Here is a 27,455-nt window from a genome sequence, read left to right as displayed (position 1 = left end):
TAAATCCCGTTAGTACTAGTCACTACATAGCATAAAACAAAGTCGCTGTAGCTGTAGTCCGTCCCTATGTATGCTTAAATCTTTAAAACTACGCAACGGATTTTGAAGCGGTTTTTTAACAGATAGAGTGATTCAAGAGGACTGTTTATATGTATGATACATGAACACCCGTGCTAAGCCGGAGTGGGTAGCTAGTATGTATTACACTTACTGTGGCACTAGATAATTGTTGTTCTGTAACCTAATTGGAAATGTGAGTGTATATCCAATTCCTAAGAATAAAATCCCCGCAGAAAATAGTATGAAACAAACATGTTTATAACGCAATTAATGACATATAATTAAAGTTAATCACACACGTATGTACATTGTAAAATATTACACATATAAGGCCGTTGACGCATTATGGCGTACTCAAATGTATCCATATATAGGATTATAAGTGCATCGCCTTATTTGGATCACACAAGCTTCCTAGTCCAAGATTACGGAATACGATAACACATTCAAAGGACCTTTTGAATATTGTACTGTTTTGCGCCATCTGGCGTATCCGATTGCAATCTTAAGGTTTTTTTAATGGAATAGATGAAAATTAAAAAAAATCGTCATTAGTAAGAGAACAAATGTATACTAAAAGCTAAAGACAGAGACATATCAAAACATCTGTTAAATTACATTTACTGAATAAAGCATATTACTCACTAACCCTACTGACCCTATGTTACCGCCGTAACCAAATGAAATAGGGATTCAATTTTTTTATACAATATATGTACGATAAACTTTCATAAGTACTCACATTTATCTGCTACAAAACATCAGGAAATCTGTAACAAAACAACACAAATATTAAAATAGCAGTTCATTGAATAGTTCCTTAAATATATATAGTTCCTTAAAAATAATATCGTATGGTTCGGAAATACCATTGCTGGAAGGTGATTCCACAATGTGGTTGTGAGTGGCCAAAAGTTTCTAGAAAACCGCACTGTGGAGGACCGACATTCATCCAGATGATTAGGATGGTATTTTAGTTTCTAGCGGGTGGTACGGTGGTGAAACTCAGCAGCTGGTATTAATCCGAACAATTCCTCAGAACACTCCCCGTGATATATGCGGTAGAAAATGCACAGAGATGCAATATCTCGCCGCAAAGCCAATGGGTCGAGTCTGTCACATAGAGGTTGATTACCAATGATTCTGGCTGCTCGGTTCTGAATGCGATCAAGTAAAGTAGCTGGTATTGTGGTGCTCCCGCATAAACATACATAAACAACATATATACATATATTGATAATCTAATCTATGTAATAAATAGTTGACATATTTTTCGTTTTATGATGTCGGACGTAACGTATTTACATACGTAACTGATTATCAATATGTAATTCATTTAATATCTTATTGAACACTTCTATACTGTTGCTATTTAGTGTTGCTACTATTTCTATTTTTATTTATCTGTACTCAAGTTTTTTTTTATAAAAATCACATTTTTTATTATTTTCTCAAGGGGTAAGGGTAAGGGATGCGGAGTAATGACCCTAATTTTTAAAATGGGTGATAATGGAATGGTGCACACGCCGGCGCTAACGGTTTATGCTGGCGGGGCGCCAGTGGAGGATGATAGGATGAGCACGAGGTCAGGTTAGTTAGCCCATCGTGTCAATAAGATAGTATAAAAAATAGTTTGTGAGTTTAAAAAAAAAGTAAATTAATAGATATATATGTAGACATTATCTATAATATAAAAATGAATCGCTGAATGTGTTGCTAAGCATAAATCTCGAGAACTACTGAACCGATTTCGATATTTCTTTTTTTAATATTCCTTGAAGTACGAGGATGGTTCTAACGGAGAGAAAATATTTTAAAATTACCTATAAATGTCTAAAAACAACACTTTTCTATGATCCAATACAAACGATTCGTAATGATACCTAAAAGTCAATTTGAACTTTAATACCATACCATAAAGTTCAAGTATCAGTGGTATGTATAGTACAGTATATTATTATATTATAATAACATTACATATTATAACTAGCTACTCGCCCCGGCTTCGCACGGGTGTACATATATTATAAATATAAACCTTCCTTTCCAATCACTCTATTTCTTAAAAAAAACCGCTTCAAAATCCATTGCGTAGTTTTAAAGATTTAAGCATACATAGGGACGGACAGACAGCGACAGCGACTTTGTTTTATACTATGTAATGGCAATATTTATTTATATATTCAGTATGTTTAGAGCCAGATACAACATATGGGAACATACTGCTGGTGCAATCAGACTGGGTCTGACCCAGGTCATGTGCTGAAAAACAGCGTTCCAGCATTAGAGGAGCATGGGTCTATTCGGTGGGTGTTTTGACATACAGATACACACACAAATGAAGTGCGAACGTGAATATGCATAAATAAAGAAATATATAAATATATTATTAGTTTTTTGACAAATTCTAGAGGTAGTGTTGACACAAACTCTACCTCTGGAATTCATCAACATATTTATTGTATATTTTAACCCAATTTTCAGGACTATATATCGTTTCAAACGAGTACTTACGTTTGCATAGTAATCTGAAACGTGTATTTAACTAGTAAACACAAATTTAAAACACATAAATTTATTATCACTAATTTATTTGCTGAGGAATAACATCAGAACTCTTTGGACATGCTCGTTCAAGAATTTGCAAATAGACTGCTCGATGTTTGCACTAGTAACGAGTGTTGCGCTGAATTTTAATTATTTATTTATTATTTACTAGCTCTACCCGCGGTTTCACGTGAAATTTATAGCCTATATATTATTCTGATGTATAAGCTATATTACTGTAAAGTTTCATCAAAATCCGTTAAGTAGTTTTTGCGTGAAAGAGTAAGATCCATGTATATTCACAATCTTGGCATTTAATATTAATAAGATACGAGTATATAAAACTCTTATGTCACAATGTTTCTTGAAATACAATAAGCTTTATAACATAATTCTCTATTAATGCAAATTATTATTGTATTGTGTTATTTTGTGTGTGTAAAAATTTAGTTATGCATGCTGTGTCTACATCTAGTAGGATGTTTAGAAATAGAAATCGAAATAATCTTTATTCAAATAAACTCACTACAAGCACTTTTAAATAGTCATATTTTGATTCTACCACTCATTCGGAATGCAGATTCATCACAAGAAGAATGAGCAAGAAACTTGTGTATTGCTCTTTTTAATAGATGTTTTTTATATAAATAATTACAGTATAACAAGTAAGAGGCATGCGATAATCAACATAGAAATCGCTAATTGTATTACTTAAATAGTTTGTTTTATGTGTGTAAAGTTATGTACTATGTAAGACATCCAGTTTTGTAGACCTAATAAATAAAAAATACAAAAAAATACAATGTATTTAAATATAAATAAATTCTGAGGAGTACAGCACTTAGTAAGCATAAAAATCGGTCGACTTGACCGATTTCTATGAAATCTTATATGCGTATTTAATAGGTATGAAAATCGGCTACTATGTGTGAACCTCCCCACGGGCCCACCCGTTCCACCCCGACCACACTTTTACACACACACACGACACCGTCCTCGCCGGCGAAGACGACGACCTCAAACACACAATATCGCGCATTCAACCGGGCGCCTGCGCGCGCCCGGGCGCTCCACACCGGCGCCCCCGGGCGCCCCTCCGATCGATCCCCCGTCCAATTCAAACGGGGATCGAAATTACGACGGCCTGAGCCGAGGTTCGAACCCCTAGTGGTGCCCTCAGACTAAAGTCGTATCCTTCGGGCAGGAGTTGGCCTTCAGCCGCTCCATAAGTCCTTCTGCGGGTTTGGAGTGCCATCTGCACTCGCCCCATAACGTCCGGTGAAGCTGTAAAGGCCAGCTACGGCCAACAGCATTAGAGTAGTCCGAAAAAAAAAAAAAAGGCTACTATGTATTTTTCATACCCCTATATGAGAAACGTTGTCCACCCCTAACATTCTTTTATAATTTTTGGCACCTTTTTTTTATAAGGAGGCGTTAAAAATACATACAACCATAAAATTACTATCATCAATCCTTATTTTTAATAGCGACTAGCTTTTGTCCGCGGCTTCGCTTGCGTTAATTTATCCCCTTAGTGATGGAATTTATCAAAATCCTTTTTTAGGGGATGCTTACGTCATAGTAGTGCATGCATGCAAAGTCTCAGCCTGATCGGTTTCAAATTGACAAAGTTTGTATGAAACTTTGTCCCCGTGGGGGTAGAATTAATTAAAATCCTTTCTTAGCGGATGCCTAAGTCATAACATCTAACTGCATGCCAAATTTCAGCCCGATCCGTCCAGTGGTTTGGGCTATGCGTTGATAGATCACTACGTCAGTCACCTTTGAGTTGCATATATACATATAGATGTACTTTTAACAACATTTGTAAATAAGATAGATAGATCACTATGTCAGCCACTTTTGAGTTATATATATATATATATATATATATATATATATATATATATAAATATCCCCTTGGGCACTTTGTGGCTCAGACGTGCCGTATAGGTAGTTTTTTGTTGATCCTTTTTCACTTGTTGATCCGGAGGCCTTTTGTTGATCTAATGCCAGCTGACGATATATAAATGTTGATCCTTTTTGAGCCACAACTGTCACGACGAGTAATAATAATAATTAAGCGATTTATACACGATTTTATACAAATCCACCTTTTTGGCATTCGACCACTTCTTGATCCAATTCAAACGGGCCAATCAGGGTGCAGCATTTGCCAAGGGCTTCCTCATTGGCACGTTTGGACTACTACATTATGGCTACAGTAACTTAATAATGTCTAGCTAGTATTTCAAGAATAATAGTCTATCTAATCTAAATATTTATAGAAATCAGTCTAGAGGAACGTGACTCCAGATCAAACCTCAATACTTGTTATTTTTTGGACGGGAATTTTTCCTTTAGTAACAACGTTACTGAGCGAATGAAGAGAAGACGTAACGGCGGATCCAGGGGGGAGCGTCATGGAGGTCTTGGGAGTCATGGGGGCGTCATGACTCTCCCCCCCCTTACCCCAGGACTTAGGTAGACCACTAATTGAACTAAAAAATAATGAAACAGCAAATTTTTTTGCAGGATCGGAGTGTTGGTGCAGTAGTATTAATTATAATTAAACATTGTTACTTAAAATATAACAGTTAAAGTACTATAACACTAAAAGCAAAATAGGTATTTTCAAAATACTTTTTCAAAATAAATTACCCTTTGAGTTTTTGTCCAAACCTCAGATATTTTATTTATTTTAGGTATATCAATCATTACATAGTATAGTATAGTATAAAACAAAGTCGCTGTCGCATCTAACAAGTACATAAATAAAGAAAGAAGACTTTTTGGCTCTGAATATATTTCAAAAATCAATTACTTGTGTTAATCAATTTATATACTCTTTCTTATTTCATAGTACTTGTTTTGATCCGAGTATATACAGATACCGTAACGGTCTATTAATTATGAATTTATTATACCTAACCTAGATATTCTATTTTGACGAAACTCCGTGTAGTAGTAGTATCCGATAAGGGTATGCGAACCCTAAGTATTATTTCAAAATGACCAGTAACTTTGAATTTTGAATTTTGATTTTAATAAGCCTTTGAATCAACTTACCAAACGGACGCTCAAGGTTCGATTCCCGCCACCGATTTTTTTTGTTATTTTTTTTTTGTCTTTATTCTAATTTTAAATTAACTATTTTAATAATTAAATGAATTTAATCGAACAAAACGTTGTTAAGTATTCAATTAATTTTAATTTACATTACCTATTGTACTTTCTAAATTGTAAAGCAGCTAACAATTATAGTAAGATCTTATAAATAACTAACACAACAAGTAAAATATTTTAAATGTATTTTCTTTATTATTACAAATATTTTTTATGCATAATATAATAGTTAATATCACTTACAATTAATTTAATACTTAACAACGATTTTATCGATTAAATTCATTTAAATATAACCCATAAATGTATAAATATGATATATAAATAAATACATAATGATCTGATAATCAAATTATAAGTACAGTCTCAAATTGAAAGTAAGAAAAACAGAAAATATAGAGAGAACTATAGGGATATAACAGAAAGATGTGAAAAATGGAGAAGGACAGTAAAAAAGTTACAAATTTAAATAATGTTGCCGCAATTTCTGTTTAAATGAATTTATTACATTATTATATATATTAGGCATACGACTAGCCTTATGACTGTTACTTTTTTTTTAATCTATACATCTATACATGTAAATAAAATTGGAGTGTCTGTTTGCAATATTGAAATAACCGTTTTTTACTACTTGCATATGAATATAAATACGGTACATACACCAAAATAACATATTTTACAAGTTTTGTCTGTCTGTCTGTCTGTTTGTTCCGGCTAATCTCTGAAATAGCTGGACCGATTTTGACGGGACTTTTTTTGGCAAGTAGCTGATGTAATAAGGATTAACTTACGCTACTGTTATTTTAGAAAAATAAAATAAAATTTCACGCGGACGAAGTCGCTGGGGCCAGCTAGTCTATAGATATACCGAGATTTAATATTTAAGTTGCTATTATGTTGTTGACAAAATTTTACTGTAATGTTACTATTACGTTATCCTACACAATTTGTATTATTTTGGATGAAAAAATAAATAAATAAATAATAATCTATACATATAAATAAAATTGGAGTGTCTGTTTGTAATATTGAAATAACCGTTTTTTACTACATGCATATGAATATATATAAGGTACATATACCAAAATAACAATTTTTATAATTTTTGTCTGTCTGTCTGTCGGTCTGTTTGTTCCGGCTAATCTCTGAAATGGCTGGACCGATTTTGACGGTACTTTTTTTTGGCAGGTAGCTGATTTATAAGGAGTAACTTAGGTTACTTTTATTTTAGAAAAATAAAGTTTAATTCCACGCGGACGAAGTCGCGGGAACAGCTTGTTTTTAATAAAAACGGTTTATTTCATAGAAAAAACATCTTTTTTGTGGTACTTGAGAATGTTGAAGCCTGTTGTTTGTATTATTGAAATAACCGTTTTTTACTACTTGCATATGAATATAAATACGGTACATACACCAAAATAACATATTTTACAATTTTTGTCCGTCTGTCTGTTTGTTCCAGCTAATCTCTGAAATGGCTGGACCGATTTTGACGGGACTTTTTTTGGCAGGTAGCCGATGTAATAAGGAGTAACTTAGGCTACTTTTATTTTAGAAAAATAAAGTTAAAAACCACGTGGACGAAGTCGCGGGAACAGCTACTGTATAATATATTAGAGATACCAACGTGTTTTTTTATTGATGACTAGCTGTACACGGGATTTCGTCCGTGTGGAATTTCACTTTATTTTTATAAAATATAAGAAGTTAAATTCCACGCGGACGAAGTCGCGTGTACAGCTAGTTGTCGGTAGTCTAGCGATTTAGCTAGCACACCGCTTTGATTCCTGCTTGGTGGTCGAGGGTTCGATTCCTCGCACGCTGCAAACATTTGTATTCATGAGTATGATTGTTTGTAACGGTCTGGGTGTTTTCTATGTATAGATAATATATATGTATTTACGACAAAAAATCTTTGTATTTATATCAGTTGTCTAGTACCCATAACATAATCTTCAGCTAGCTTAACTTGGGTCTAGACGAAGCTGTGTGAATTGTCTTGAGATTACTATTATTACTATAATAAATCTTTTCAAATCAGCCGATGTTTATTTTTGCCATAATACGTGCTGTTACCATGTGATAATATTACGTACTTATTACTGTTTTAAATGTGATGCGTTCATTATTTGTATTTCCTTTGAATTAAAGACAAATGTATATATATATATATATATACATTTATATAAACTTGCACACTTAGTTGATCCAGCCACGATCCGTAGATATTGCTGATTCCACTGTCTCTCTCTTTCTACCACTATAACGGTAGCGTGGCGGAACGGCAACATGTTGCCGTTCCGCGTTCTACCACTATCTTTGTATTCTAGTATGCGATGTTGCCGTTCCGGCCGAGACCATGCGTTGTTGCCAAATGTATTCGTCGATAGTAGTAGATACTCGATATATATTTTTTCAACAATTTCTTGCAATAGTGAATCCGTATCGGCAAAATTTTTTAAATGCACAAAGATTTTTTGGCTCTGAATATATTTAAAAATCATTTACTTGTGTGTTGATGAATTTATATACTAGTAAATGAAGTACCTAATACTTGTTTTGATTTGAATAGGTAGCGATATTATGAATTTATTATACGTAATCTAAAGATTTTGACGAAATAAAAGTAATTAGTTATCTGTTAACCTTGACTTCATACTGGCACCAGTATTATCAGATGATGAACATACTCTTCGAAAACTTACAGCAGAAATATCGTGTTTGGACTCATTAGATAGGTCTCGATGAATAGAGTTTAAAAAACTTAAAATAAATGGTAAATTAGAAATAATGTATAAATACCACTTACGTAAAATTCAACCACTTTAAACTTAATAATAATAATAATTAGGAAAAGAGAAAAGCTATACATGCACTGAAAGTAATTGATGCCTTCCACACAATATTTTCAGTATTAAACAACTCTGTTTGTTCAGTAAAAGTGTAAATACACTGGTAACCTTTAATCATATTTTATATGCAAACATTACATATACAAACCCTAAAGTTTTATTTCAGAATAGCCAGCAGTTTTCAAGAAATAAGTCTTTGAAATTGTACGTGTAACTTATATATATACTAGTTTTTTCACCATAACAAACAACACCAATATGGCCTAGTTAGTAGTTTACCTGTGTACCAATTAATAATAATAGTAATCTCAGGACAATTCACACAGCTTCATCTAGACCCAAGTTAAGCTAGCTGAAGATTATGTTATGGGTACCAGACAACTGATATAAATACAAAGATTTTTTTCGTAAATACATATATATTATCTATACATAGAAAACACCCAGACCGTTACAAACAATCCTACTCATGAATACAAATGTTTGCAGCGTGCGAGGAATCGAACCCTCGACCACCAAGCAGGAATCAAAGCGGTGTGCTAGCTAAATCGCTAGACTACCGACAACTAGCTGTACACGCGACTTCGTCCGCGTGGAATTTAACTTCTTATATTTTAGAAAAATAAAGTGAAATTCCACACGGACGAAATCCCGTGTACAGCTAGTCATCAATAAAAAAACACGTTGGTATCTCTAATATATTATACAGTAGCTGTTCCTGCGACTTCGTCCACGTGGTTTTTAACTTTATTTTTCTAAAATAAAAGTAAACTTATTTTTTAAAAATTAAAGTAAAAGCCTAAGTTACTCCTTATTACATCAGCTACCTGCCAAAAAAAGTCCCGTCAAAATCGGTCCAGCCATTACAGAGATTAGCTGGAACAAACAGACAGACGGACAAAAATTGTAAAATATGTTATTTTGGTGTATGTACCGTATTTATATTCATATGCAAGTAGTAAAAAACGGTTATTTCAATATTACAAACAACAGGCTTCAACATTCTCAAGTACCACAAAAAAGATGTTTTTTCTATCAAATAAACCGTTTTTATTAAAAACAAGCTGTTCCCGCGACTTCGTCCGCGTGGAATTTAACTTTATTTTTCTAAAATAAAAGTAACCTAAGTTACTCCTTATAAATCAGCTACCTGCCAAAAAAAGTACCGTCAAAATCGGTCCAGCCATTTCAGAGATTAGCCGGAACAAACAGACCGACAGACAGACAGACAAAAATTATAAAAATTGTTATTTTGGTATATGTACCTTATATATATTCATATGCATGTAGTAAAAAACGGTTACTTCAGTATTACAAACAGACACTCCAATTTTATTTATATGTATAGATGTATAGATTATTATTTATTTATTTATTTATTCATCCAAAATAATACAAATTGTGTAGGATAACGTAATAGTAACATTACAGTAAAATTTTGTCAACAACATAATAGCAACTTAAATATTAAATCTCGGTATATCTATAGACTAGCTGGCCCCAGCGACTTGGTCCGCGTGAAATTTTATTTTATTTTTCTAAAATAACAGTAGCGTAAGTTACTCCTTATTACATCAGCTACTTGCCAAAAAAAGTCCCGTCAAAATCGGTCCAGCTATTTCAGAGATTAGCCGGAACAAACAGACGGACAGACAAAACTTGTAAAATATGTTATTTTGGTGTATGTACCGTATTTATATTCATATGCAGGTAGTAAAAAACGGTTATTTCAATATTACAAACAGACACTCCAATTTTATTTACATGTATAGATGTATAGATTAAAAAAAAAGTAACAGCATAAGGCTAGTCGTATGCCTAATATATATAATAATGTAATAAATTCATTTAAACAGAAATTGCGGGAACATTATTTAAATTTGTAACTTTTTTACTGTCCTCCTTTTTTCACATCTTTCTGTTATATCCCTATAGTTCTCTCTATATTTTCTGTTTTTCTTACTTTCAATTTGAGACTGTACTTATAATTTGATTATCGGATCATTATGTATTTATTTATACATTTATGGGTTATATATTTATGTATGTATATTGTTATTTTTTTATAGAAATGTATATTTTGCTTATCTTTATTATCTTTATAAATCTTTTTTTGACATTTCTTATTTATATTAGTGCACCGCCAATAATCTTTCGCTGCACCACTCATGGTTGCCTGGTAAATAACGCAGCAAGATATTAAGTCCGCCACATGTACAATTTTTTTTGTGCATTAAAGTTAAATAAATAAAAAAAATACAATACTGTTTAATGAAAATGCGTATTGTCTAGTGCTTTGAGATGTATCAAAATAAGGTCAACAAAAAAGTCCGTGATGGTATATGTCTATCTCTCAAGGATAACCAACAATAACCATTTTTTATCTTTTACATTTTACGGGAATTTTTTTTATCGTATGTTTCCCTTAAAATCATGTAAACTATGCTATTATGTCATAATCTAAAGAAATAATAATATTTTATAGTGAAATATCCACTATAAAATACCAAAAAGTAGCAATGTAATTCGTTACGCGCGAATCAGGTGTTATAAGGTCAAAGGTCGGTGCACCCCGCGTATTTGATAAATCTAAAGCTTCTCTGGATGTCTTTAAGAGAAAATGGCAGTATGTACGTGTATATGTCACACAAGTCCTTAAGTGATAAGTTTTTCAAATGTACAATATAGAATAAATATTTTTAAGTACAGTACTTACGTACATTAATATAATACCTACTTTTTACTTGTATCTATTGTTATCAAAATTAAATTATAAGTTCTTAACTTGACCACGACTATGTGACCCTCTCTTGGCGCCAAAACGAGTGAAAAAATGAACAGCATACGACGACGACGCAGTACCTATAGAGTGGAGCAACTGCTTATTCAGTTTTATTCAACTATTTAGTCCCTCCACCGTTACAATGAATGGAGGCGGATATTACAATGTACGTAGCATTGCGAATATAAAATATCTAGATTAGGTATAATAAATTCATAATTCATAGGCCGTTACGGTATCAGAGCCAAAGTCTTCTTTCTTTGTTTATGTACTGTTAGATGCGACAGCGACTTTGTTTTTATAATAATATGTAATTATTGATATACCTAAAATAAATAAAATATCTGAGGTTTGGACAAAAATTCAAAAGGTACTTAATTTTTAAAAAGTATTTTGAAAATACCTATTTTGCATTTAGTATTTGAAATACAAAACACAAAACTATTTTTGTTTTTAGAGTGACATTTCTATGAATTCGCTGTCGATAGCGAGCGGTGCGATGGAAAAAGATAACCGTTTATAAAAATATAATAAATAACCCTGGACAATTAACACAGACTGATACTGAACTGATATAAATAGATATTTTTATTTTGTAAATACATATATAATATACATATAAAACACCCAGACCGATGAAAACAATCGATGACCGATGAGTACAATTGTTTGCACCGTGCGAGAAATCGAACCCGCGACCATCGGATGTAAAGCGGTGTGACCACCGAGGCAGTCGAAATATATAAATAATCTTATGAATTTAATTTATTCTAATTTGTTTGTGTGCGCGGGGTGCGGTGTACGGTCCCCCCTGCCTCCCTCCTGCCTCCACCGTTGCTGGAGCTTGCATGTATGGAGCATTGCGAATATAAAATATCTAGATTAGTAAATTCATAATTGATAGACCGTTACGGTATCTATATATATTCGGATTAAAATAAGTATCGCAGTAAGGACCAGTATATAAAGTGATCAACATAATTAATTGATTTTTGAAATATATATACAGAGCCAAAAAGTCTTTGTGTATTCAAAAAATATCTAATTTGTTTGTGTGCGCGGGGTGCGGTGTACGGTGCAGGGGGGACCCTGCCTCCACCGTTGCTGGAGCTTGCATGTATGGAACATTGCGAATATAAAATATCTACATTAGTAAATTAATAAATTCATAATTGATAGACCGTTACGGTATCTATATATATTCGGATGTAAATAAGTATCGCAGTAAGGACGAGTATATAAAGTGATCAACATAATTAATTGATTTTTGGAATATATTCAGAGCCAAAAAGTCTTTGTGTATACCAAAAATTTAGCCGTTCGGAGCCATTCAGTCACGAATTATTAGTAAAAAAAGTGTCGAGTATATCGTACTATCGACGAATATATATGGCCACATCGCAAAATAGAATGCGACGTTGCCATACCGCCTGAGATATACGCGATAGAGGTCAAGTTATTCAGTGCAAAAGGTGGAATCAGCAAGTGTTTAGGTTGTGGCGTGATCAACAAAGTGCCCAAAGAGGTGTTTATATATATATATATATATATATATATATATATATATTTAGATTCTAATTTATATGGCGAAACAACGTTTGCGAGATCACCTAGTTGCTGCAACTAAAAAATAGGGCATAAGTATTAAAGAAATAAAGCCACCAATCTATCTCACCAGAGAACTGCGGCATCTTATTATAGGTTTTCTCACGACTCCAACTCGAGCATGAGATTAACCGGAAAAAAATAATGATACCACATATCCACACCTATATAATAAATCTGGACGGTTTGTTCGTATGTATATATCGGAAATTAAAAACAAAGTTACATTTGATACCCGAATTTATAAATTACATGATACTAGCTATAACCCGCGACTTCATTTGCGTTTTTAAGGTATAAGACAGAGAAGTCATTGAAGATGTATCTAATGGAAATTAAAAAAAAAAGTTACACATTATACTCTAATTTATAAATTACATGATACTAGCTATAACCCGCGACTTCATTTGCGTTTTTAAGGTATAAGACAGAGAAGTCATTGAAGATGTATCTAATGGAAATTAAAAAAAAAAGTTACACATTATACTCTAATTTATAAATTACAGGATACTAGCTATAATCCGCGACTTCATTTGCGTTTTTAAGGTATAAGACAGACAGAGAAGTCATTGAAAATGTATCTAATGGAAAATTAAAAAAAAGTTACACATTATACTTTAATTTATAAATTACAGGATACTAGCTATAATCCGCGACTTCATTTGCGATTTTTAAGATATAAGACAGAGAAGTCATTGAAGATGTATCTAATGGAAATTTAAAAAAAAGTTACACCTTATACTCTAATTTATAAATTACAGGATACTAGCTATAATCCGCGACTTCATTTGCGTTTTTAAGGTATAAGACAGAGAAGTCAATGAAGATGTATCTAATGGAAATTTAAAAAAAAGTTACACATTATACTCTAATTTATAAATTACAGAATACTAGCTATAATCCGCGACTTCATTTGCGATTTTTAAGATACAAGACAGTGAAGTCAATGAAGATTTGTCTGGCCTTTTTTCGGACTACTCTAATGTTTGCCGCAGCTGGCCTTTACAGCTTCACCGGACGATAGGGGGCGAGTGCAGATGGCACTCCAAACCAAGGAAGGACTTATGAAGCGGCTGAAGACCAACCCTCGACTGACGGATGCGACTGTCTGAGGGCACCTTTAGGGGTTCGAACCTCGGCTCGGATCTATCCCCGTTTGATTTGGACTTCTTCAAGCTGTTAAGTCATTTCCAATTTAATCTATGGTGCCTTTAATTAGTTAACAATTGCAATGTCAATAGATTTCTCGACGACCGTGGTGGTCTAGCGGTTTAGCTCACCGCCTTACTTCTCATGATCGCAGGTTCGATTCCTCGCACGGTGAGTATTCACGAGTATGATTGTTTGTATCGGTCTGGATGATTTCTATGTATTTACAAAATATATATATCTAAGTATTTATATCAGTTGTCCAGTACACATAATACAAGCTCTGCTTACCGTGGGAGTTGATGGCGCTGTGTTAATTGTTCAGGGTTCTTTATTTTTAGAAAACGGGTGAAACCGAGCTATGTAACTAGTATTGCATATACCGGTGTAAAAGTACGAATTCAGTATCGCTCACATCACACGGACGGCGGTGCCATAGATGGTAAACGGTAGTTTACACTCGGGTGATTATGTACGTGCTTTTGAAGAGAAATATTCGATTTTATATATGTAGGTACTAGCTGTTCCCGATACTTTGTCCGCGTGGAATTTAACTTTTTTTTTCTAAAATAAATGTAGCCTAAGTTACTTCTTATTACATCAGCGACCTGCCAAAAAAAGTCCCGTCAAAATCGGTCCCGCCATTTCAGAGATTAGCCGGAACAAACACACAGACAGACAAAACTTGTAAAAAACGTTATTTTGGTGTATGTACCGTATTTATATTCATATGCATGTAGTAAAAAACGGTTATTTCAATATTACAAACAGACACTCCAATTTTATGTATAGTTGTACTAGCAGACCCGGCCACGCGTTGCTGTGGCTAAGGTTCTTGAATAAAATAATATTGCGACTATAAACTGAGATTTACGTTATCCTATTTTTCAAGTTAAGTAACAAGTATAAATGTCTTGAACAAAAGGCAGCCTTATCGCTGAAAGCAATATCTTATGGACGTAGAGTCACGTGGGGTAAGTGTGCGCAGCGGGTAAGTGTACGCACTCGAAGTATTTCAAAAACGGTTTATAGGTACGAACTGATAACACCCCTCCTCATTAGCGCACAAAAGACTATACTTAGTGCAACTTTTTCACTGTCCGCCGGTGAACCATTTTGTTTCCGTAAGTGAGTATTGTTTTTTGCTTGAAATATTGCGATTTTTGTCTTAAATGAGAGACTCATTCCTTTGTAATATATTTATATTTTGAAATCATGCTTTATACCATCGAACAGTACATTTTATGTAATATAAGCCGTGTTTAATCTTTTGGTGATGACGATTACGCAATATTGCTCAGTTCTGGTTAAATTTTATTTTGATGGTTTGGGGTAAGTGTGCGCATACGAATGTGGGGTAAGTGTGCGCATGCGAATACTTACCCCGCTCCGCTTTGGCTTTGTATTTATGGTGCAATTTGTTATTTCAGAGTTTAATTATACATAAAAAATGCCTCGATTATAAAAGAAATGCCGGATAGAAGTGTTGTCACAGAGGAACAGCTAGAAGCTGTTAAAAGATTAATTTCGGAGGTTGGTAGCAAACGACAGTGTGGCACCCGCAATAATGAGTGTACCTTCGTCTAGGAATGAATATGTACGACTGTCATCCATCCAAGAAATACCGAAGTTGGCCTTAGGCATTTCTTGGATGAATGACTGTGATTCAAAATCGGCGAAAGAAAGGCAAAAAGTCAATCATTGATACTGTAAGTCCTTATAAAGTAGAATTGGAAAAACAAAAAACAAGAGGAAGAATAAATTGCCAAAAAAGAAGATACGACTTGATCTGAAAATAAATAAAATGATGAGCAGGAATTATTTTGCCCACTGTGTGGAGAAAAATACATATTTCCACCGAATGAAGACTGGATCCAATACAGCATCTGTAAGAGCTGGTGGCATGAACAATGCAATAACTTTGAAAAGGAATTATTTGAACTGATGTATTATTAGGTTGAGGATGTCTATTTTCTGGTTTATCATATGAGTCTGACTCTATTTACTGTATGTTACATGTTGCGTACACTTACCCGCACTACTGCGCACACTTACCCCTATACTTGGGTAAGTGTGCGCATTTAAACAGTTTTGATTTTGTTGATTTCCAAAGAATTTGTGTAAATGATAATTATTTATTTTGCGTTTAAGTTGTTGATTATTAAATATTTTATTATATGATACTTCAAACCTTAAGTGCGCACACTTGCCCCACGTGACTCTATGTCATATATGTAAGATGTATATCTTATATATAAAATTATCGTGTCACAGTTTTCGTTCCCATACTCCTCCGAAACGTCTTGACTGGTTCTCATGAAATTTTGTGAGCGTATTGAGTAGGTCTGAGAATCGGCCAACATCTATTTTTCATCCCCCTAAATGTTAGGGGTAGTCCACCCGTAATTTTTTTTTATTTTAAGGCAAAACAACTTTTGCCCGTACAGCTAGTATGTATATAAAATTGTTAACAACTTTTTAGTCTTGTCGTTTAAAGAAAACTATAAAATATCTTAAGAATTACAAAATATTTATAATAATTCTAAAATTATATTGAGTAAGCAAAGTAGATCTATAGATTCGAACCTCGACCTATAGGTCTGTAAATCGGGCTAGTAAAAAACTAGGCCGCAATGGTTTTAAAACAATGTTTCAAACACTATACGCGTTACACTTTAAACGTTCATAGCGTCGTCTGTGCAAATAAAATAGTGATAATGCAAAACATAACCTCCAAGTCTCTACGTTTAGGAGGTCATCCATGTACAAACAGACGGAGGCCACGTTTCCGCGACATTTGTTCCTCTAATTGCGATTAAGTGGGTTAAGCACATATACCATTTATTGATTTCATTGTAATTTCATAAAACAACATGTAATTTTCATGGTTTCTTCATTGAAGTGTAAAATCATTGGCAATCATTTAAATCAGGTTGATCATCAATCGTCCTTACTAAATAAATGCGAAAGTAACTCTGTCTGTCTGTCTCGCTTACGCCAAAACTACTGAACCGATTTAAATGAAATTTGGTATAATGAAATTTGGACCAAAGTGGTATATCGACCCCTAGGGATCTACGACAATGGTTATCTTATTGTTTTTACTTTATGTTTTTAACACTAAACTCAACTACAGTTAGAAATTTACAAAAAATCAATACCAGGTAAGAATGGGGGGGTCTACCCAAAACCGAAAAATATGGCAAGGAGTCTACGACATAAAAAAGTTTGGGAACCTCTGGTCTAGGTCTCCGACCCTGAGAAATCATAGGCTACATTTTAATGCGAAAAGTGGGTTGTAAGGGGTTGAAAGGGGGGTCTACCCAAAACCGAAAAATGTGGCACGGGGTCTACTACACAAAAAAGTTTGGGAACCTCTGGTCTAGGTCTCCGACCCTGAGAAATCATAGGCTACATTTTAATGCGAAAAGTGGGTTGTAAGGGGTTGAAAGGGGGGTCTACCCAAAACCGAAAAATGTGGCACGGGGTCTACTACACAAAAAAGTTTGGGAACCTCTGGTCGAGGTCTCCGACCCTGAGAAATCATAGGCTACATTTTAATGCGAAAAGTGGGTTGTAAGGGGTTGAAAGGGGGGTCTACCCAAAACCGAAAAATATGGCACGGGGTCTACTACACAAAAAAGTTTGGGAACCTCTGGTCGAGGTCTCCGACCCTGAGAGATCATAGGCTACATTTTAATGCGAAAAGTGGGTTGTAGGGGGTTGAAAGTGGAGATGAAAGGTTGTACGGAAAAATCGCCATCTTTGAAGCCGATCGATGATACATTGCTTTCTTGATTTAATTGATTGATTTTAGAAATATGAAAGCGTAGCGGTTTTTGTATTAATTGCCGCATGCATTCTTATGTAAAATGTGAATACTATAACTATCAGATGGCAATTGTGAGTAGCTTTGACGTGGTCTAGTGTTTTGAGTAGTCATGCTCACTAAAATGTCCAGACTTGTGGCGGCGTGGTGGGCCGGGTCATTGACCCTAAAATATGGTCGAGCGCAGTGATGGCTGGCTCATCCGTCATACTCGTGAACGGGTGCTGCTTGTAGGGACTGGTCTGCTCTAATCACTTTGACTGATTTCCTCTTATTAATTGTTTAACCAGTTGGTTATATATTCAATATTATTTCTATTTGAGTATTTAATAGAATTAGTGCTAATTGGTGGTTTGTATTCACACACTTAAACTTAAAAATGTAAAGTAATAATAAAATTATTTAAAAGAGCAACAAGCAAGTTTCTTGCTCGTTCTTCTTGTGATGAGACAGCTTTCCGAACGAGCGGTAGATTAAAAAATGTAATGACTATTCAAAAGTGCTTCAATGTAAGTTTATTTGAATAAATGATTTTCTATTCTATTCTATTCTAGTCTTATTTGGCTTTTATTGGGTTAGATTATCAAATATTTTTTCATTATTTGATCAAGGTCTCTATTTTACGCGGACGAAGTCGCGGGTACAGCTAGTTTACTTTAAACTTTATAATTTGGTACCTCTTCAACATCTGTATAAACATCTGTATACCAAATTATATTAACCTATGTCCTTTCTTAGGATCTAGACTATCTATATTTAATAGAATTAGATGTTAATTTGCGAAAGTCCATTTCATCAATAGTACTAGACTATCTAGTCTAGACTGAGAAAAACATAGGTTGCTTTTTAACGCGAAAACTAAGTTGTAAAGGGTTGAAAGAGGAGATGAAAGGTTGTATGGAAGTATCGTCGTTTTTAAATCTTATAAAATAGGGGATGAAAGTTTGGGTACAATTTTTATTATAAGCAGCAATTGTGATATTACTTTATTTGAGACAAATAAAAATGGTTTTAATGACATTATTATTATGAAATGGATAATGGTAACTAATTATTTAAAAGATTTTTGACGGCCTTGGTAGTCCAGCGGTTTTTTTTTATAGATGATAATGGGATGGTGTTCCCGCCTGCGCTAATGGTTTACGCTGGCGGGGCACCAGTGGAGAATGATAAGATGAGCATGTGGTCAGGTCAGTTAGCCCATCGTGACAAATTCACCAGGAATTTATCACGATGGTTTCCAGGAGGAACCGCGTGGAGGTCAACCTGACATGGTACACTGATAGTAATGGGTCCATGAGTCCACATTACTAACAATCGCCTTCCCCCCGGTAGTCTAGCGGTTTAGCATACCGCTTTACTTCCGATGGTAGCGGGTTCGGTTTCTCGAACATTTTTATACATGAGTATGATTGTTTGTATCGGTATAGGTGTTTCTATATATGTATTTACATAAAATACAAACTCTGATTACCATGGGACTAGATGGCGCTGTATTAATAGTGCAAGGTTATTATTTATTATTTAAATGATTGAAATAAATATTGAAATCACTATAAAAGAGAGGAAGGGTATCAAAGGAGGCTTGTGACTGCGGAGCGCTATCCCACACTATGACATACCTAGTGACGTGTCTTTTGTGCCCAGCATCCTGCACAAAGGAAGACCTAAATATCGTCGCGGCGTTCTGGGAAAAATATATTTAAATATATGGATTTAGTTGCCGTTGAAGAAGAAGAAGAACTATAAAAGAAAACCCATACAACCCATACTTTTCTATAAAAAGGAACTCGTATACCGTTATACGATAATTACTATAGAATTCAAGACTATTATCAGTCGTTACAGAATAAGACACGTCTTTTTTATGTCATCAATAACGTTGTTTCAAATAGTCACGCGAACGGAACTGAACTTGGGACCGTTTAGAGGCCGTGACCATCCGTTATCACTACTTCCTTAACATTCGAACAAAATAAGGAACTAAATAATGTATGTCAATTGCTTCTTGAGTTTCATTTATTTTTTATCACAATTTTATCGATATTTTTTTTATTTAGGTTTTTTAATGCATCATCAAAATTATGAATTAAAAAATGCTCAATAAGGATGTGAGCATTTTTTAATTCATAATTTTGAATATTTATATTATATTTATGATTTTCAATATAATCCTTTTTTGATTACGCAGCATATAACGGGCACTGTCTCTCACTAGGACGTGTCTGTACGTCAGCATAATATAATTTAATATATACATTTTTGATATAAAATATTCCACCCACTCCAGGTTCCAGGGCCGCAGCAGAAATTTAAAAAATGTAGGTATACACATGTCCTGCACGTATACAAAAGTTTGACGTTTGATGTATTTATACGTCCCGCTCGGTTAACAGGATAATATAATATTATTTTAACTTACATGGAAAACAACGTAAAATCCCAGGACAGATAGTTATCACATATGATCTTAGTAACCTGCAGGACTTCTTAGACGGGGTAGTCAGAGTCATTGCCCACATTTGACTGGATATGTGGGCGTGTTAATTCTTACATTCAATTCTGTCTATCTAACCTGGCAAAGGAAGGGGTTTGTTTTTTTTTTTATGATAAAGTAATGGTGCACCCGCCTGCGCTAAGGGTTTACGCTGGCGGGGCACCAGAGGAGGATGATAAGATGAGCATGAGGTCAGGTCAGTTAGCCCATCGCACAGTGGGAACTCGCCTAAGAAAGCCATCTCATAAATACTTTTTCTAAAAGTCCGTGGATATGCTTGTATAATACCTCAAATTGTAGCCAAAGAGTTACTCTATCATTATAAATATGATTCAAATCTCTGACTATTCATACTTCATAGAATAGAGCCTCTAAAGTCAAGGAATGAAAAAAATATAAAAATAATTTTGTAACTTAAATTTGTTTGGTACAAGTTTATAGTATCAAAACAATATCAAGTCATATAGTGTAATACCATTTTAGAATGCTTAGAATGTGTACTTTACTATAAAATAAAAATATATTTAGTTTAGTCGAATATTATTTAACTAAAAATCCATATATCGTTATATGTACTATTTTCTTTTCTCAGACTTTCACTTGGAGATTTGACAGTTGCCGAAGCTTGCCGAAGTTCTAAATTTGGTTTTATTTATTAGGAAATATAATTTAATTTGATGGCATAACATTTTTTTTTGCAGTTTCACTGCGTAAAATATTTAAATCGAGTATAATATCATGGTGAGATTTGTTTTTTCTAAGTACGTATATTAAGATTTTCTTCTTTATTTGAGATTCTCTGTCTGAATATTCAAAAAAATACTTTTTGCTCAATTATTACTATATATTTTATCTTTTGCCTTACTTTTATCAACTATTTCACACAGTATATAGTTCCCATTCCCATACAGACCTATTCTATACCGCATAATGATAAATATTTTTTATCAATTAATTTTGCACACGTATATGATCATTAGTAAGTATAAAATAGTGTATGTATTTGCATATGAAATATTACAGTTCTTCATAAGCATTTGTTATTACTAAACAATTGTTAATTACTCATCTCGCCCCAATGAGTGAATTCTCGTGTACCAGACGCGACTTAAGTGTCTTATTGATTTAAAGTGATGCAAATTATGTTGATTCTATCTCAAACTACGAAATAATTTTACCGAATCTTCAGATGCGAATATAGGAAAAATTATCGCAAGTATTCAGAAGTCCTTCATAACTCAGTTTCGTCAACGCTATACGAAAATTGGTAGAAAGAAAGAACAGTTTATAAATAAAATAGCAATTGATAGGATGGTATTTTCACTGTAAATCTAGAAAAAACTACATGCGAACCTGAACCTCCTACTTCGACAGAGAAAAGAGGAAGACCTTCTAAAACGTACGAAGACAGTTCGGATAAAGAAAGGGAAAAACAAGGCTTGCTTGATACCTGTGGACTTCATACTGAACTCATAGGTTTCATCATTGATATTTTACGAGCATTGCCGACAGAAAACTAGAATGAATTGAGCAATCTTAATGAATAATCTTATTAATGAACCGGCACATATAACAGCGTATTCAAAACATTAAGCTCTTAGCATTTTCATAAAATTGGATCTGAACAAGGCACAGTACGAAAATATGAGGAGTTGTTAGATAGCAAAGAATTACTTATTGTTTCCATCATACAGGTTGATTCGTGAAGCTAAAGAATCGTGCTATCCGCCAAAATTATCTATAGAAATTACTAAAGTTAAAGCAGAAATCAAATGTATGTACCATTTGCAGTGCAAAACCCACAGAAATGAACAATTTACAAAAAGTACAAAATAAACCTGTCGATGAAACTTCCTATCAATATGGCCTTTCAACTTTGCATTCGTGGAACTTATTTTACATTTATCTTACAATCAAAATACAAATCAATAAAAATAATCTGCCACAACAACAGAAAATAAAAATTTAAAATGCAAAAGAAGGCTTATGTACCAAGAAGGTTCAGAGAAGAACTTGGATTAAATATAGATAAGCCGAAGCAAGTTAGTGGCAACACTAGTGACGGCAATACAGCCACAAGATTTTTCCAAAATTATCATTGTATATCAGAAATTACTAGTATATATGAGGAATTAATAAAACTGTTTTATGTTATGAAATGAAATGTGAACGAGTGATACGTTACTTTTCTGTCTTGCCTTTTGGGCAACTTTCAGAAGATGCTCAAGAGTCACGGAAAAAAGACTATAAACAGTTCAGGCTTCATCATGCAAGACAATGTTCGAGGGTAGCCTCTAACAAAGATGTTCTACACGCATTTTTATGTACCTCTGACCCATACATAACAAGTTTAAGAAAACCTTCCAATTAAAAATATTTAGTACTTTTTGATGAAGAAAAGGAGCTCTTGAGTGACTTGTAAGCTATCTTTATAAGAATTTTTGTTTTTTACGCTGATACTTTTACTTATTTCTGTATAAACTTCTTAGGACATAAATGTAAGTCTACAAATTCTATATTTCTTGTATTCCTAAATTTATAACTATTAGAAATATTTTTTTACTCACAAAGCATACATTATTTAAAAGTATATATATTTAAGATTATCAGGAAAAAAAATCATGTACATATCTTTATTAATACAGAAGTTATAGATTTATGAGATGAAAATGAGTCAAAGTTCCCACTGTGCATCGTGACAAATTCATCAAGAATTTATCACGATGGGGGAATTTTCCAGGGGGAACCGCGTGGAGGTCAACCTGACACATTACTAACAGTCCCCTTTCCCCCCGGAAGGGGTTTGTTAGTAATGTGGACCAATGTACGCATTTCTAGCAATGTACCATATCAGGTTCACTTCCCTGAAAACCATCGTGGTAAACTGATGATAGAAAAAAAAAATAGATTCATAAACATTTTTTTTGTGTCGACCAGATTCGAACTGACTATAATCTAAGTTGCGGTAGCAAATCACTAGATCACGACGCTCGTATTATCTCGTGTGTAATGATATGTCATGTTGGCACCCAGCATCTACAAATATTACATAATGTACAAGACCCTGAGCCGACGGTTTTGACCTACTTGTTCATATTTTAACAAATGAACATACAACATACAACATATAATATATAATATATATTATATTCAATATCGCGACAATGGATATTATTAATTGCTTACCATCTTTGTCTTATATTAATACTAGCTCTGCCCGCGACTTCTTCCGCGTGTGACATTGACCAAATAAAAAAATCAATAATTAAACCCAAGAAAAAGTTTCGTAAGTCGTTCAAAAATTACGATTTTCTATACAAACTTTCATTCCCTATTTTATTTTACTCCTGAAGGGTAATATTTCTATAAATACACATTGACCACATAAAGAAAAAACATTCAATAATCTAAGAAACAGTTTTGTAGTTCAAATATTACGATTTTTGTATAGACAAACTTGCATCCCCTATTTTAATTTACCCCTTAAGGGTAATTTTAACAAACTTTGAGTGTCATATTTATTTATATTTAATCAACAGCCTACAATATAGGTTTCAAGCTTCAGGCTTAAAAATTATGATATTTCCATATAATCTTTCATCTCCCCTTACTACCCCTTACAACCCTTTTTTGCATTAAAAAGTAGCCTATGTCCTTTCTCAGCGTTTAGACTATCTGTATACCAAATTTGATTCAAATCAGTTTAGCTGTACCTTTAAAAACAAATTAAATGAGATTTACTAATTTCATTTAATTTAATGTCTATTTGTTCAGGCTAATCTCTGAAATGGCTGGGCCGATTTTGACGGGAGTTTTTTTGGCAGATAGCTGATGTAATAAGGAGTAACTTAGGCTACTGTTATTTTAGAAATATAAGTGAATTTCCGAACGATGATGTCGCGGGAACAATTAATTTATAAATATATACGATTTGTTTTAGATAGTTTTTCTTTTATATACTTTTGTATTTTATATTTTAACGTTCTGTTTTTAAATTACTAATTACTAATCGACGGCCTAGGTGGCCTAGCTGTTGTCTAGGACACAGCTTTTCTTCCGATGATCGCGGGTTCGATTCCTCGTACGGTACAAACATTTATATTCACGAGTATTATTGTTTGTATCAGTCTGGTTTTCTATGTATTTTATGTATTTATTTAAATAAAAAAACTAAGGTAGTACCTCTGCTTACTGTGGGACTAGTGGCCCTGTGTTATTTTGTACTGGGTTATATATTTATTATTATTATTGTTATGAATGTAAACAAAACTATAGTCACCTACATGGCTGCTGCGTTATCTGTTATCATAATAATCTCCCCGTTACATAACGGGGGTCAATGACTCACTTCCGCCAAAGGCAGATACAAACAACTTACACGGGATATAAAGATAAAGTAATAAAACACAGTTGTTACTCAGAGACAGATCTATCAGTTCTAAAAAACTTAATGGTATTGCTATTATTATGATTCTTTTTATCATTCTATTTTAGCACCACCTTTAGTCTTCTCTTCTCTACCAAAGGTTGTCTGGGAAAATTGCATAAGCAATAAGACAACCTTTTGTACATTATTATTTTGTTATTTTTGTTTCCTGTAATATATCTGGTGCAATACAAAATAGAAAATCATATATTCAAATAAACTTAATTTAAGCACTTTTGAATAGTCATACTTATCATTCTTTTAATCTACCGCTCATTCGGAAAGCTGTCTCATCACAAGAAGAACGAGCAAGAAACTTGCGTGTTGCTCTTTTAAATAATCATTGTAACTTTACATTTCCATTTCGAAATTAGCGGTTCGATTCCTGGCATGGTGCAAACATTTGTATTCATGAGTATGATTGTTTGTATCGGTCTGTTTGTTTTCTATGTATATTATGTATGTATTTACAAAAAAATATCTAAGTATTTATATCAGTTATCTAGTACGCATAACACAAGCTCTGCTTACCGTGGGACTAGATGGCGCTGTGTTAATTGTCCAGGATTATTTAATAACTAAAGCTCTGCTTACCGTGGGACTAGATGGCGCTGTGTTAATAGTCCAGGGTTATTTAATAACACAAGCTCTGCTTACCGTGGGACTAGATGGCGCTGTGTTAATTGTCCAGGGTTATTTAATAACACAAGCTCTGCTTACCGTGGGACTAGATGACGCTGTGTTAATAGTCCAGGGTTATTTAATAATACAAGCTCTGCTTACCGTGGGACTAGATGACGCTGTGTTAATAGTCCAGGGTTATTTAATAACACAAGCTCTGCTTACCGTGGGACTAGATGGCGCTGTGTTAATTGTCCAGGGTTATTTATTAATAAAGATTATTTATATTTCTATTTCTTGTATTATGTTTGTTTATAAAACACCTGACACAATAAAGCAGTGTGCTCTACTCAATGTACTGCACACAGGAAGTCAAATGAACAATCATAATGAAGTCTTTATTTTCTGTTCTTCATCTTAATAAGTTGTCTAGTGTGATTATCTCAGATATACAGACAGCTGTGTTAGTCTATAAAAAAAGTTTAAAGTACAAACATTTGTCTTCACGAGTATGACTGTTTGTATCACTCAAGATGTTTTTTATATATATTACTAGCTGACCCCGTAAATATTGTTTTGCCATATAAATAAATATTGCGATTAAAAAATAAGGGTTGATGGTAGAAGGATGTACATTTTGGGGTTGTATGTATGTTTATGTGTGTATGCCACATTATAAAACAAAAATATTGTCCAATAAAAAAATTTCAGGGGTGGACAACCCTTATCACTTAGGGGTATGAAAAATAGATACGGCCGATTCTCAAACATACTGAACAAGCAAATAAATTTCATAAAAATCGGTCTAGTCGTTTCGGAGGAATATGGTAACATTGTGAGACGAGACTTATATGTATAAGATGTTTTATGTTTTATGTATAACACGTCACTTACACGTTACAGGCATAACCTAGCGGTCACTTACACGTTACAGGCATAGCCTAGCGGTCACTTACACGTTACAGGCATAGCCTAGCGGTCACTTACACGTTACAGGCATAGCCTAGCGGTCACTTACACGTTACAGGCATAGCCTAGCGGTCACTTACACGTTACAGGCATAACCTAGCGGTCACTTACACGTTACAGGCATAGCCTAGCGGTCACTTACACGTTACAGGCATAGCCTAGCGGTCACTCACACGTTACAGGCATAGCCTAGCGGTCACTTACACGTTACAGGCATAGCCTAGCGGTCACTTACACGTTACAGGCATAGCCTAGCGGTCACTTACACTTTACAGGCATAGCCTAGCGGTCACTTACACGTTACAGGCACAGCCTAGGGGTCACTTACACGTTATAGACATAACCTAGCGGTCACTTACACGTTACAGGCATAGCCTAGGAGTCACTTCCATGTTATAGGCATAACCTAGGAGTCACTTACACGATACAGGCATAACCTAGGAGTCACTTCCACGATACAGGCATAACCTTGGGGTCATAGATAAGTTAAGTTTTCTTACATAAAATTTATTCTTATTCCTAATTAAGTGCGCAAATTACTTTCACTGATTTCACTTCCCTCCCATCTATTTAAGGAACAATGTCTGCGCATTAAAAATTCATAACACCTTGTATGTAAAGTATATAAGACAATACAAGTAGTTACGTATTTGTCTGTCTGTCCTACCGGCTGCTAACCGATTGTGTGCTAATACGATTGTATGTGTTGAAGGTTGCCAAATGCAGGTAGGCGGGTAATTATTTTTTTTATTAGTTATATTCCAATGAGTAACTATTTTAAAAATTATTTGTTAAATATTTATTACATCTGGTTAATGAATTAAAATAAAAAAAATATACATAGAAATATCTATGTTTTGTGTATACAGTATTAGAAAAACTGTATAATGTATTTTGAAATTTCGATTATTATGTATTTTGAAATTTCGATTATTAAAAAGAAAACTACGTTACTTTATATTTTATTGACTCCAATTCCATGTACTATA

At 33.9% G+C, this 27,455-nt stretch overlaps 1 protein-coding gene and 1 long non-coding RNA gene across 2 annotated transcripts in view; one reads left to right on the top strand and one right to left on the bottom strand.

Moving 5' to 3' along the window:
• The window catches only part of LOC131847466 (inverted formin-2), a 155,670-nt gene that overhangs the window by 57,986 nt on the left and 70,229 nt on the right, over window positions 1-27,455 (bottom strand). Inside the window, exon 3 of the mRNA XM_059197055.1 lies at window positions 803-830. The gene's annotated coding sequence lies outside the window, so the exon portion shown is untranslated. The remainder of the gene's footprint in view (window positions 1-802; window positions 831-27,455) is intronic.
• LOC131847467 (uncharacterized) lies at window positions 15,095-15,929 on the top strand. Its single transcript, XR_009357715.1, has 2 exons — window positions 15,095-15,252; window positions 15,555-15,929. It is a non-coding gene; the product is annotated as an uncharacterized LOC131847467 (long non-coding RNA).

The sequence above is a fragment of the Achroia grisella genome, unplaced genomic scaffold (assembly GCF_030625045.1).
Source record: "Achroia grisella isolate CSIRO2021 unplaced genomic scaffold, CSIRO_AGI_Agris_v1 utg537, whole genome shotgun sequence".
NCBI lineage: Eukaryota > Metazoa > Arthropoda > Insecta > Lepidoptera > Pyralidae > Achroia > Achroia grisella.
The sequence above is the reverse complement of the archived record's forward strand: the minus strand, read 5'-3'. Positions and strand labels throughout refer to the sequence as shown.